Consider the following 14,102-nt stretch of genomic DNA (forward strand, 5'->3'; position numbering starts at 1 on the left):
GTCAATCTGGATAGTCATGACGAGCAAAGCTTGCTTGTGCTTTTCAAGGAAGCATTGCAGCAGTATCGGTGTTACCTGAGGAAATCACACTTTGATGGCAAGTCTATAAACGAATTTCCGGTGAAGTCTCTTGTGCTAAATTTAGAAGACATGGAATGGAAAAACCTTGTTATGCACTGGTCTCGTTCCCAGGATGAGGTATTGTCTATGAAATCACATGACAATTTGAACTTCTACTTTTCCGCATGTGCCTTACGGATCTTTTTTGCAGGAAATCTGCTCGAAGAAGAATTCTGGTTTGACAAGAACGATGGGATATCGCAAATATGATGCCCCCTGCTTTGCTCTTGTTAGTACATGTTGTCCTGTATCACTGTACTTGCATACATACCTGGTTCATTATGTGACAAGAGTATGCATGATAGCTTGCTTATCAATTGTTCACTGCAAATTATCTGATCTGTATGAATGGTTACATTAGTGTAGAATATATCCAATGCCAATGTTTTTTAGCTCTGCATTGTTCTTGTAAGTACATGATGTCCTTTATCAGTGTACTTATAATGACATGTAGTTGTTCATGTACCATCAGTCTGCAGCTTATTTTCCTTTGCCCTCCATTTTCTACACATTAGATCTATATTTACTCTTACCATAAGGTTGGTACTGAAGAAGTTTAGCTGTGCATTGCTCTTGGATGTACCTTTTTCCTGTATCGCTGCACTTACATTTATAGCTACTTGGTTATGTAGCACCACTCTTCATATTATCTTAAATATTCTCCATTTTTCGTATATTATCACATCTATATTTACTCTTAACAAAATGTAGAATAAAGGCAATGCTTTTGAAGAAGATTCTGTGGTAAACTTCTTGAATTGCCCCCCCCCCCATCAGCATGGACAAGGCCTTTATAGAGCCTGTCTTCACCAATAATGTAAGTTTGTCCATCTCAAGCCTTCAAACTTTGTTTTATATATTTGGTTAGGCATGACTGCAACAGCTGTTTATTTTTGGTGTTTGCATCAAATTGCTTGTTTAAAGTTTCTTATGTAGTTCATAGACAAAAGTTTGTCCTTTCTCAATTTAAGTTTTCAGTTGTACAACCAAGTTCCTTCTTCGTACCATGTAAATTAAACTATACAGAGCAAGTGATCTTATTTTGCACTGCATCTATGCTTCTGTTCTTCATCCATAATCCAGTGGTGTGGTGAACCTACCCACTACAGCACAATGTCATATTCTGCAATGTCTTAACTATGAACAATGTCATATCATTCTACTTTTATTTAAACCGTCTCTTTATTTGCCAATCTAAAATGGTATAAATTGACAGCACACTAACCATTGATACTTATGAGTTCTTGATCTGTAATCCAGTGGTGTCGTGAACCTACCAACTCCTTCACAATGTCATTTCTTGCCATGTCTTGACCTAAACAATACTATATTGTGTTAATGCAATTTTAAACTGTGTCACTTTATTCATCAGTAAGAAATGTGATGAATTGTCAGCACTGATACTTTTATGTGCAAAACCTGTCATCTGTCTGCTTGTTTATCTTTCAGAGTGAGGAAGATATAAGTGTTGAACAAGCGCAGTCTCATCATCTTGCTCAGCTGCTCGCTGTAGCTCCCCAGCAGGGCTAACCTTTCTTGAACTCTATTGAAGTGTTGTCGGTTTTGTATATTATTTTGTTGGCGTGTTTATTTGCACTGGTGGCGATCTTTGATGCCCAGTGTATGTAATCTGTTGTCTCCTTGTGCTTTATTATCATAGTGGCGAACTTTGATGCCTAGTGGATGTAATATGCCGTAATTTCTTTATTGTATAGTCTAGGTTTTTTCTTATTCACAATGCTGCAGTTATTTTACTGTATACATATCATGTCTTCGCAGTAAACCGGCCAAACCATAAAATTACGGTACATAATCGGGCCGTCATGCAATCACGATGTAGGTTGGGCCTGAAACGTGCCAAACAGCTCACGGGCCGGCAGCAGCCCGAAATGAACCCCGGCCCATGATTGTGCGAATTAAATCACGGGCTTTTAACAGGCCAAAATTATCTCGGTCCTTGTTTGGCCCAATCAGATATCGGCTGCGAGCAGGCCGGATGCAAACCGGGACGTGGTTAGGCCCACCTATATGACGGGCTTTTAACAGGCCGAAATTAATATAGGGCCGAAATGTTAAACGGGCCCTTAATAGGTCAAAACTAATATCAGGTAGAATTACTAAGTGGGCCTTTAGCAAGTGGGCCCAAAAGCATAGTGTCTAGTTGACGGGCCGAATCTGATATGGGCCATAATTGAGCCCAAAGCCTCTTAAAGGGCTGGACCTGATCTAGGCCGTAATTTGGCCGAGAACGTGGTAGGCTTTTAACGGGCCGGATCTCATATGGGCCACTATTAGGCCCGGAGCATGGCAGACCATTAATGGACCGAATCAAATATGGGCCGGCATTTGGCCCAAAACATGGCAGCCAGTTAATGGGCCGGCATACTAGGGTCCTCAAAATCTTATGGGCCTACAGCTGGGCCGGCCCATTAATGTCGGCGAAATCTCATGGGCCTTTAGCTGGGCCGACCCATTATGATCCGCAAGAATCTTGTGGGCCTTTACCTGGGTCGGCCCATTATGACACACAAAAATCCTGTGGGCCTTTACCTGGGCCGGCCCATTATGGCCCGCAAAATCTTGTGGGCCTTTAGCTGGGCCAGCCCATTATGGTTCACAAAATGTCGTGGGCCTTTAGCTGGGCCGGCCCATTATGGTCCGCAAAATCTTGTGGGCCTTCCGTTGGGCCGGTCCATTTAAACTTGATGGGTCGGTCCACGTGTCAACGTATCATATGCGCGTCTCGCCCATTGGATGAGTGACACATGTGCCAACGTGGACCTGGCACGTGTCTCCTCCAGCCAGTGATGATTTTACACATGGAAAATCCCCATTGGTCGGGGCTGTTAACGGCTTATCGGATCCAAAATCCGACCCGATAGGTTAACGGCGTTCCGTTACGGTGGATTCCACGTGTCGGTCACCCTTGATGAAAGCACTTCTATGACGCGCGATTTATCATCACAGAAGTGGACACTTCCGTGATGATAATTTTGGTAATGTCATGGAACACTTCTACGACAGCACAGGTATGAATATCTTGATTCTGTCATAAAATCGTCATGGATGTACATGCATGACAGAAAACGTGACCTACTGTGACAAACATGTATCTTCATGGAAGTGTATTTTTTTGTAGTGATAAGAACATCATTAATTCTTCCCACAGGTTTCTTAATAGTGGAATCCGCAAGGTGCAAGTTTAAAGAACAATCATCAAAATCACGGAAACCTAGCAAATCACACAAAGTTTTTGGAATCATGGAAACACTAGCACCCAAGTCACACAAAGCATAACACTCATGATCTTTAATTTTAATTTTTATTGTAGGTTCCCACTCATCATAAAGTTTTCTAGGGATAGAAACTTCCAACTCAAGTTTTTCTTCATAAGATTGCATCAAAGCATCAACGATATGTTTAGTAAAAGCTTTATTTTGACTATAAGCATGAGGAGAATTTAGCACGGATTGCAACAAGGAAATACAATCTATCAAAGAGCAATTATCATAATTAAATTCCTTGAAATCCAAAATAGTGGGTTCATTGATATCTAAAGTTTTGACCTCTTCAATCCCACTTTTAACAATTTTTGCATCAAGATCTAAAAACTCCGAATTTTTGGAACGCCTTCTAGGTAAAGGTGGCTCATCTTCAGTCTCATCATTATCAAGATTCATATTGCAAAACAAACATTTAATAGGGGGCACATCAATAACTTTTAGATCTTCATCTTTATTTTCATAGAATTTTTTTTGGCTTAGCGGCCATCTTATTAACTAAGGTGGCCTGCTTATTCGTAACTTCAGCAATTAATTTTTTGAGATGAGAAATCTGAGATTTCAAACCATAAAATTCTTTAGACATATCATCGAGATCGTTATTCATATAACCCATAAAGCTTTTTTGTTCCTTAAGCTCGTTCCTAAAGAAATTATTATGCTCAAATTGTAAAGTCATAAAACTCTTGACGTTGCTTTCGATCTCTTCTAACCTTTTAAGGTGAAGATCACAAAATCTAGGTAGAGCCATCGTGACAAGCAAGCAATCCAACACACAAGCAACCAAGAACAGGCAAAAAGGCAAATAGAAAAAAGAGAAGGGGAACGGAGAAGAGAGGGCGAATAAAACGGCAAGGGTGAAGTGGGGGGGAGGAAAACAAGAGGCAAATGGAAAATAATGTAATGCAAGGGATAAGAGTTTGTGATGGGTACTTGGTATGTCTTGACTTCTGCGTAGACTCTCCGGCAACGGTGCCAGTAATGGCTCATTGTCGGGAGTCAAATCTTGACTTGACTTGGCGCGAATCTCCCCGGCAACGGCACCAGAAATCCTTCTTGCTACCTCTTGAGCACTGCGTTGGTTTTCCCTTGAAGAGGAAAGGGTGATGCAGCAAAGTAGCATAAGTATTTCCCTCAGTTTTTGAGAACCAAGGTATCAATCCAGTAGGAGATCACGCTCAAGTCCCACGCACCTACACAAACAAATAAGAACCTCGCAACTAACGCGATAAAGGGGTTGTCAATCCCTTCACGGTCACTTACGAGAGTGAGATCTGATAGATATGATAAGATAATATTTTTGGTATTTTTATGATAAAGAGAAATAAAGATGCAAAGTAAAATAAACGGCAATAGAAATAACTAAGTGTTGGAAGATTAATATGATGGAAGATAGACCCGGGGGCCATAGGTTTCACTAGTGGTTTCTATCAAGAGCATAAGTTTTACGGTGGGTAAACGAATTACTGTCGAGCAATTGATAGAATTGAGCATAGTTATGAGAATATCTAGGTATGATCATGTATATAGGCATCACGTCTGTGACAAGTAGACCGAAACGATTCTGCATCTACTACTATTACTCCACACATCGACCGCTATCCAGCATGCATCTAGAGTATTAAGTTCATAAGAACAGAGTAATGCTTTAAGTAAGATGACATGATGTAGAGGGATAAACTCATGCAATATGATATAAACCCCATCTTTTTATCCTCGATGGCAACAATACAATACGTGTCGTTTCCCCTACTATCACTGGGATCGAGCACCGCAAGACTGAACCCAAAGCTAAGCACTTCTCCCATTGCAAGAAAGATCAATCTAGTAGGCCAAACCAAACAGGTAATTCAAAGAGACTTGCAAATATAAACCAATCATACATAAAAGAATTTAGAGAAGAATGAAATATTGTTCATAGATAATCTGGATCGTAAACCCACAATTCATCGGATCTCGACAAACACATCGCAAAAGAAGATTACATCGGATAGATCTCCAAGAAGATCGAGGAGAACTTTGTATTGAGATCCAAAGAGAGAGAAGAAGCCATCTAGCTAATAACTATGGACTCAAAGGTCTGAACTAAACTACTCACACATCACCGGAGAGGCCATGGAGTTGATGTAGAGGCCCTCCGTGATCAATGCCCCCTCTAGCGGAGCTCCCAAAAATGCCCCAAGATGGGATCTCTCGGATACAGAAGGTTGCGGCAGTGGAATTAGGTTTTCGTGGTGCTCCTAGATGTTTGGGGGTACGTGGATATATATAGGAGGAAGAAGTAGGTCGGTGGAGCAACGAGGGGCCCACGAGGGTGGAGGGCGTGCCCAGGGGGTAGGCGCGCCCCCTGCCTTGTGGCCTCCTTGATTGTTTCTTGACGCCCACTCCAAGTCTCCTGGATCACGTTTGTTGAGAAAATCACGTTCCCAAAGGTTTCATTCCGTTTGGACTCCGTTTGATATTCCTTTTCGGCGAAACTCTAAAATAGGCAAAAAAACAGCAATTTGGGCTGGGCCTCCGGTTAGTAGGTTAGTCCCAAAAATGATATAAAAGTGTAAAATAAAGTTCATTAACATCCAAAATATATAATATAATAGCATGGAGCAATCAAAAATTATAGATATGTTGGAGACGTATCAACACACCTTCCATTCTTACATTCAATCCCGTTGATCTTGTTATTACAAGATGCCCCGAACTGCTCTCCGTTGTTCTGACAATCCTTTGAGCTTACTGCCTTGCAGTTCCTTGTCACATGAATACCCCTACGGATAACTTTGTGCACCTATCGAGTATCCGCTCATCCTTAGTTGATTCTTGTAATTCACAAAAGTCTTCGTAATACCATTCATTCTTCTGAAAATCCTCAACAGCCTATTGTTCCTGAATTTCTTGCTTGCTTGCATTATGGTTAATACCATAAGTCTAGTAATCTTATTGTCATCCTTTGTCATTATCATTTTGAGTCCGTTGATACGATATCTTGTGAATGCTCGCAATCCTCAACCGGATCCTAGAATTCATCCTTCCGGCTCAGACGTCATTTTAACATGTGCTGGATCTCGACCAATCAAATCGCCACTGATTGTACCCCTAAGGCTATTCTACCTATCCATCACTAATTAGAGCATTGCTTCTGATCCCTTGTCTTGGAATTCATAATTCCTTTGCAATTGAGCTTTGAGTTAGTCAGATATTTCTATAATCTGATCTCCTTGCATTCTTTCTTCCTCTGGTTGAGTACTGATGCTCACATCGGATCCCTTGTGGACCACCAGACCCTTTGTCGGATTTCATCCAACAACGTCCTTCATATTCAATAAGCTTGTGAGCCTTTCCTCGGATACATAATGCCTTTGGTAAATTGTATCCTCTGCTTTCTCAAGCATGCTCTACTGTCGAGCTTGTGTTATTTATTCTTGAAATATTTGGTATATGCTCCTAAGATGCCCCAATGGGTTGAACCTATGCCTTCCTCAAACTGTATGAACCCGAAAGTTTTCGCGAGTCATACTCTTTTGTTGCATCGCCAAATAAAATTTCAACACTACAACTTTTTTGAAAACAAGAAGTGAATGAGCGGTTATGCATTGCAGAAGTGGGAGTCGACCCTGAACCTTTGTGTTCATGCCCACGGAAACGGTGTGGAACTTATCATGAAAGCTTCTTGCAAGAATATTTAATCATTTGAATAATTCTTTTGGTCTCGTAAATTGGATCCCTTGTAGTTATGGTACCGACCATGCTAACCTTATTCAATATATCTGAAAGGAAACCATTCCATTGCCTCGTCTATTCTGACAAGATTAAAGTATCTGCTATCGCAAGTCTACGATACAGATCAGTTTCTATTCCGATCTACCTCCGAGTTTCACATCTGTTATCTCGAGAATATCACCGAACTACATAACTGCTTATGAGTCTTCATCTAGTATTGCTTCTCACCGATTTCAGATTTCCCACGGGATCTGAGTTATTAGTCACTCGAGAACACCGATAAGTGAATCAACTCTGCACTCTGATTCAATTACTCTTAAATAATTTTCATTGCTTACGAGTTTAAAAATCCTTCAAGTCATTCTTAGCCTGATCAGCTATATTATTTTGTGCTAGATTTTAACTATGCTACCTGGTCCTTCTTCTCGGAGCACAATTTTCTACGGTGAGCTAAGCTTACGTCGATCTTCCTCGTCATATCATTTCGCCTTGAACAGCAAGCTTGATTTCGAGTTTGTGTCGTACCCATGATTCCAATAAGCTTTCGCTTCATCATTCCTTTGACTTGATTTCGTCGCTAATTGATTAAATGTTCATGGAATCTCTCGACAAATGCGTGGTGATCATCATCAACCTTATGAGCTCTTCCAGGATATCAATCGAATTCATGAAGAGAAATACCATCCTTGCCCTCGATGATTTGTGTTATCATCAGCCACTTTATTGCCTTCCCTCCAACACAAACTTGTTCGTGTTTTGTGTTATACCTTGAGTTCCTTGCTATCCAACATTTTTTCTTCTTTACCTTGGAATATTACCACCTTTTAGGTCAAGAATGTCGTGGGAATTTCACCACCTCTTGAGAATTCTTGATACAAGTGATACTTCTCACCATCACCATTCTTTCTTGTGTTGTTTCTAACTAGGATACCAACAAGTGAACGGTGTTGCTTGAATTCTGTACTTCTAGCAACCCTATTGCTTTGAAGTTGATGGTCGATAGTTCGTTCTTAGACTATTGGTTGTTCAACCACCATTCTAACGTTGATCATGCTACCTAAGCCCATCTTTCGGGTGTACCTTTCAGCCAATGTTTAATTGTGTATGTTTTTCCTCTAGCATACATCATTATATCATTTGATATGACAAATGTTATCTCCTTGTTCACATAACTGTGGAAATCCATCTTTTTGGAAATCTCAATGATATGTCGTTGTGTCCATCAACCACCTCCTCATCCTCTCCTTAGTTTAATGATGAACCCTTGTTTTGAAGCCTTACTTTCGTACGTCATTTTCCGAGAATCTTGCAATGTCAATTCGTCAATTGGTATTGCACCTTTTCTTCTCAAGCATTCTGAGTCTGAGGTATCCTGACGCCAATCATATCAGAATCTCGGTCAGATATGATGGTTGGAACATATTTCCAAGAGTTGTGACATTGGTCTTTATATGACCCAGTAATGTGATGTCATGCCTAGCCCACCTGGCCGGATGACCTATTGTTACAATATCCCTTTTGGCAAGATCAACCATTTTCTCATGAGGAAATTATAATACTTGTTCCATAAGTTGATCCTGAAAGTTTGACCTTTGCTTCAAGACCATGTCGACGCTATCTCGAAGCATGTCTATGGTACTCTGATCTTCAATAAGAACATTTGAAGTACCATGCTAAATTTTTCTTTATCAATTATCCAGACACCTTGTATGGGTAATGTCATGATATTTCTCTCCCCTTTCCTAAAGGGTTTTCTATGTTATATCCTATCATATCATGCTCTCCTTGTCCTTGGGAAGGATATACCCCTGAAATATGTGTTTAAACACATTTTTCCTTTCCATTGTTCTATTTAACCTGATGATCACATTTTCCTTTCCATTGGTTTGTTTGACCTTTCTTGTGATCTATATAATCTCAGCAGTAATAATTCACTACTTATGTAAACACCTCGGTGTACAACTCTGTCAGTGAGACCCTGTTTCTAGTGTTGATGACATTCCGGTAACCGCTGATGGACGAGAACTTTGCCTATTGGCCCGCCTCGTTCAACGAGCAAGAAAATGGTTCTCTTCATCCCTCGCCCTTGGTACCTACGTTGTTGACAACATAACTGACGGGCTATCCTTTGACATACCTTGCTATCTTGCTCGTGCAAGACGTCAGCGCCCTTATCTACTTTTAACCCACATGGTGGGCCCATAACCCACAGGTCCCGCAGGATCAAAACCTGACTATCCTGTACACACTGTTGCCAAAGCTATTCCTCGAGCTTGACTTTGTAAGTAATTCATGGGCCACCTGCCTAGTGATCTATTCTGGTATCAGATGCAAGACTATTCCCATTGCTTCGAACCCATTTCACACTTCGATTTAGGCAACGAATGATTGTCTATCCGCTTGAAACTTCTTATTGTACCTTCTTACTTTGCTCTTGATGTTTTTCTTAAGAACAATTTGAGAGTTTCTTTTTGCCACATTCCCTGGACTATCTACCAGATAATCAACCTTGTAGAGGTCCGTTCTTCCTAAGCTACCCCTATCCTTTTCGTAAGTACGACGGAATTCCCGAAAGAAGGCTGACGACTTCATCATGATGACCCGAATCAGAGAAATGAAGACATCAATGAAATGGATCGACCTCTTCGAGAAGAGCATCCAAGACCTGGAGGAAATATGCCCTAGAGGCAATAATAAAGTTGTTATTTTTATTTCCTTATATCATCATAAATGTTTATTATTCATGCTAGAATTGTATTAACCGAGAACTTAGTACATGTGTGAATACATAAACAAAAAGAGTGTCACTAGTATGCCTCTACTTGACTAGCTCGTTAATAAAAGATGGTTAAGTTTGCTAGCCATGGACAAAGAGTTGTCATTTGATAAGCGGGATCACATCATTAGAGAATGATGTGATTGACTTGACCCATCCGTCAGCTTAGCACGGTGATTGTTACAGTTTCATTGCTACTGCTTTCTTTATGACTTATAGATGTTCCTCAGACTATGAGATTATGCAACTCCCGAATACCGGAGGAACACCTTGTGTGCTATCAAACGTCACAACGTAACTGGGTGATTATAAAGATGTTCTACAGGTGTCTCCGATGGTATTTGTTGAGTTGGCATAGATCAAGATTAGGATTTGTCACTCCGTGTATTAGAGAGGTATCTCTGGGCCCTCTCGGTAATGCACATCACTATAAGCCTTGCAAGCATTGTGACTAATGAGTTAGTTGCGGGATGATGCATTATCGGACGAGTAAAGAGACTTGCCGGTAACGAGATTGAACTAGGTATGAGGATACCGACGATCGAATCTCGGGCAAGTAACATACCGATGACAAAGGGAACAACGTATGTTGTTATGCGGTTTGACCGATAAAGATCTTCGTAGAATATGTAGGAGCTAATATGAGCATCCAGGTTCCGTTATTGGTTATCGACCAGAGATGTGTCTTGGTCATGTCTACATAGTTCTCGAACCCGTAGGGTCCGCACGCTTAACGTTCGATGATGATTTATATTATGAGTTATGTGATTTGATGACCGAAGTTTTTTCGGAGTCCCGGATGAGATTGGGGACATGACGAGGAGTCTCGAAATGGTCGAGAGGTAAAGATCGATATATTGGAAGGCTATATTCGGACATCGGAAAGGTTCCGAGTGATTCGGGTATTTTTCAGAGTACCGGGAGTTAGGGAATTCGCCGGGAGAAGTATTGGGCCTTACTAGGCCATACAGGAATAGAGGAGGCGGGCCAAAGGGAAGGAGGCGCCCCCCCATGGGTCCGAATTGGACCAGGGGAAAGGGGGGCGCCCCCTTGCCCTTTCCTACTCCCTCTCTCTTTCCCTCTTTCTTCTCTCCTACTTCGGAAAGGAAAAGCGGAATCCTACTAGGACTTGGGAGTCCTAGTAGGACTCCCCACACTTGGTGCGCACACTCTAGGGCCGGCCTCCTCCTCCCTCCTTTATATACGTGGGCAGGGGACACCCCAAAGGCACAACAGACAATCTCTTAGCTGTGTGAGGAGCCCCCCTCCACAGTTACACACTGTGACGCCCCCGATTCAATCGTACACTAATCATACACGCAAATGTGTACGATCAAGATCAGGGACTCACGGGAAGATATCACAACACAACTCTACAAATAAAATAAGTCATACAAGCATCATATTAGAAGTCAGGGGCCTCGAGGGCTCGAATACAAGAGCTCGATCATAGACGAGTCAGCGGAAGCAACAATATCTGAGTACAGACATAAGTTAAACAAGTTTGCCTTAAGAAGGCTAGCACAAACTGGGATACAGATCGAAAGAGGCGCAGGCCTCCTGCCTGGGATCCTCCTAAACTACTCCTGGTCGTCGTCAGCGGGTTGCACATAGTAGTAGGCACCTCCCGAGTAGTAGTAGTCGTTGTCAACGGTGGCGTCTGGCTCCTGGGCTCCAACGTCTGGTCGCAGCAATCGGGTATAGGAAAGGGGAAAAGGGGGAAGCAAAGCAACCGTGAGTATTCATCCAAAGTACTCGCAAGCAAGGAGCTACACTACATATGCATGGGTATATGTGTAAAGGGGCCATATCGGTGGACTAAACTGCAGAATGCCAGAATAAGAGGGGGATAGCTAATCCTGTCGAAGACTACGCTTCTGGCAGCCTCCGTCTTACAGCATGTAGAAGAGAATAGACTGAAGTCCTCCAAGTAGCATCGCATAGCATAATCCTACCCGGCGATCCTCTCCTCGTCGCCCTGTTAGAGAGCGATCACCGGTTGTATCTGGCACTTGGAAGGGTGTGTTTTATTAAGTATCCGGTTCTAGTTGTCATAAGGTCAAGGTACAACTCCAAGTCGTCCTGTTATCGAAGATCACGGCTATTCGAATAGATAAACTTCCCTGCAGGGGTGCTCCACATAACCCAACATGCTCGATCCCATTTGGCCGGACACACTTTTCTGGGTCATGCTCGGCCTCAGAAGATCAACACGTCGCAGCCCTACCTAGGCACAACAGAGAGGTCAGCACGCCGGTCTAAATCCTATGGCGCAGGGGTCTGGGCCCATCGCCCATTGGACACCTGCACGTTGCGTACGCGCCCGGTGAGCAGACCTAGCCTCCCTTATACAAGAGTAGGCGTTCCAGTCCAACCCGGTGTGCGCCGCTCAGTCGCTGACGTCACGAAGGCTTCAGTTGATACCACGATGTTGAGTGCCCATAATTGTCCCCGCATAGATGGTTAGTGCGTATAGGCCAGTAGCCAGACTCAGATCAAATACCAAGATCTCGTTAAATGTGTTATTTTGAAATAACCGCGAACACCGACCAAGGCCAGGCCCACCTCTCTCCTTGGTGGTCTCAACCTGCCCTATCGCTTCGCCACAAAGATCCACTCAGAGGGCCATCGGGACAAACGTCCTTTCAGACCCAATCCGTGAATCACTCGCGGGTACTCCTACGAGCCGACCCGTCTTTAGTCACCACAAGTATCATATATTATGTATATGTATATACCCGTGATCAACTCCCGAGTGATCACGGCCTGATAGTATAGCATGGCAGATGGACAAGAATGTATGGCCACTGATGATAAACTAGCATCCTATACTAAGCATTAGGATTGCAGGTAAAGGTAACAACAGTAGTAGCAAGGACAGGCTATGCATCAAGATAGGATTAACGCAAAGCAGTAACATGCTACACTACTCTAATGCAAGCAGTATAGAGAGTAGAGTAGGCGATATCTGGTGATCAAGGGGGGGCTTGCCTGGTTGCTCTGGCAAGAGAGAGGGGGCGTCAACACCTTAGTCATACTGGGTAGCAGCGGCATCGGTCTCGATGTCTAGCGAGAAAAGAGGGGGAAGAAACAATAAATATAACGCAAACAAATGCATGACGATGCATGACATGACAAAGCGTGATGCTAGGCGTGCCCTAACGCGATACGAGGTGGTACCGATGAAGGGGGAAAACATCCGGGAAAGTATTCCCGGTGTTTCGCGTTTTCGGACAGATGAACCTGAGGGGGAAAGTTGCGTGTTCGGTATGCTAGGGATGTGTGGCGGATGAACGGGTTGCGTATCCGGATTCGTCTCATCGTTCCGAGCAACTTTCATGTTGAAAATAATTTAATCCGAGTTACGAATTAAAAGATATGATTTTCTAAAGATTTTATTAATTTCTGGAATTTATTTAATTATTTAAATTAACCCTAATTTGGATTTATGACATCAGCATGATGTCATGCTGACGTTAGCAGTCAACAGGGGTTGACTGGTCAACCTGATAGATGGGGCCATTGACTGGGTCAACAGCACAGTCAGCAGGTCCAGTCAGCAGTCAACAGTCCTGTTGACTTAGTCAAACTTACGCATGGGTCCCACTTGTCATAGTCACAGTTTAACCAAACATAATTAACTAGTTAATTAATCATTAGGTTACCTAATCAGAGTTAATCAGGTTAATTTAACATATCTAATTAAGTTAATTAATTAATTAATATTTTTCTAATTAATTTTCTAATTCTTATTTTTTTATTAAATGTTCTAGGGGCGGCCCCACATGTCAAAGGCACGGAGGCCTTAGAGGGCACAGGGCGGTGCGGGTGCGGGCGTGAGCCCGACTGGGCACTGGGCAAGGCCAGCCGTGGGGTGGGGCTCGGCGTTTGGCGCCGGCGAGGCACGGCCGGCCGGAGTGGCGTAGGGCGGCGGAGCCGTGCAGCAGCGGGAGTGGCGGCGGGAGTAGGCACGGGCGACTGGGCGCAGGTGGGTGCGGCCAGGGCGCGGAGGAAGTGGAACAGGCGCAGGGGAGCAAAACTCCAGGCGCGGGCGCGTCAAGCGCGTCGAGGGGGAGCAGGGGCGGTGGCGCGCTGCAGAGGGAGCAAGCGGGCGGGGCGTGCGGCGAGCGCGTGCGCGCGAGGCGCACAGGTGAGGTGCGACGGCGAGCCGCAGCGTGCGCACGACGCGATTGTGGTGGTGCGGGGCC

Source organism: Triticum dicoccoides, chromosome 4A, assembly GCF_002162155.2.
Source record: "Triticum dicoccoides isolate Atlit2015 ecotype Zavitan chromosome 4A, WEW_v2.0, whole genome shotgun sequence".
NCBI lineage: Eukaryota > Viridiplantae > Streptophyta > Magnoliopsida > Poales > Poaceae > Triticum > Triticum dicoccoides.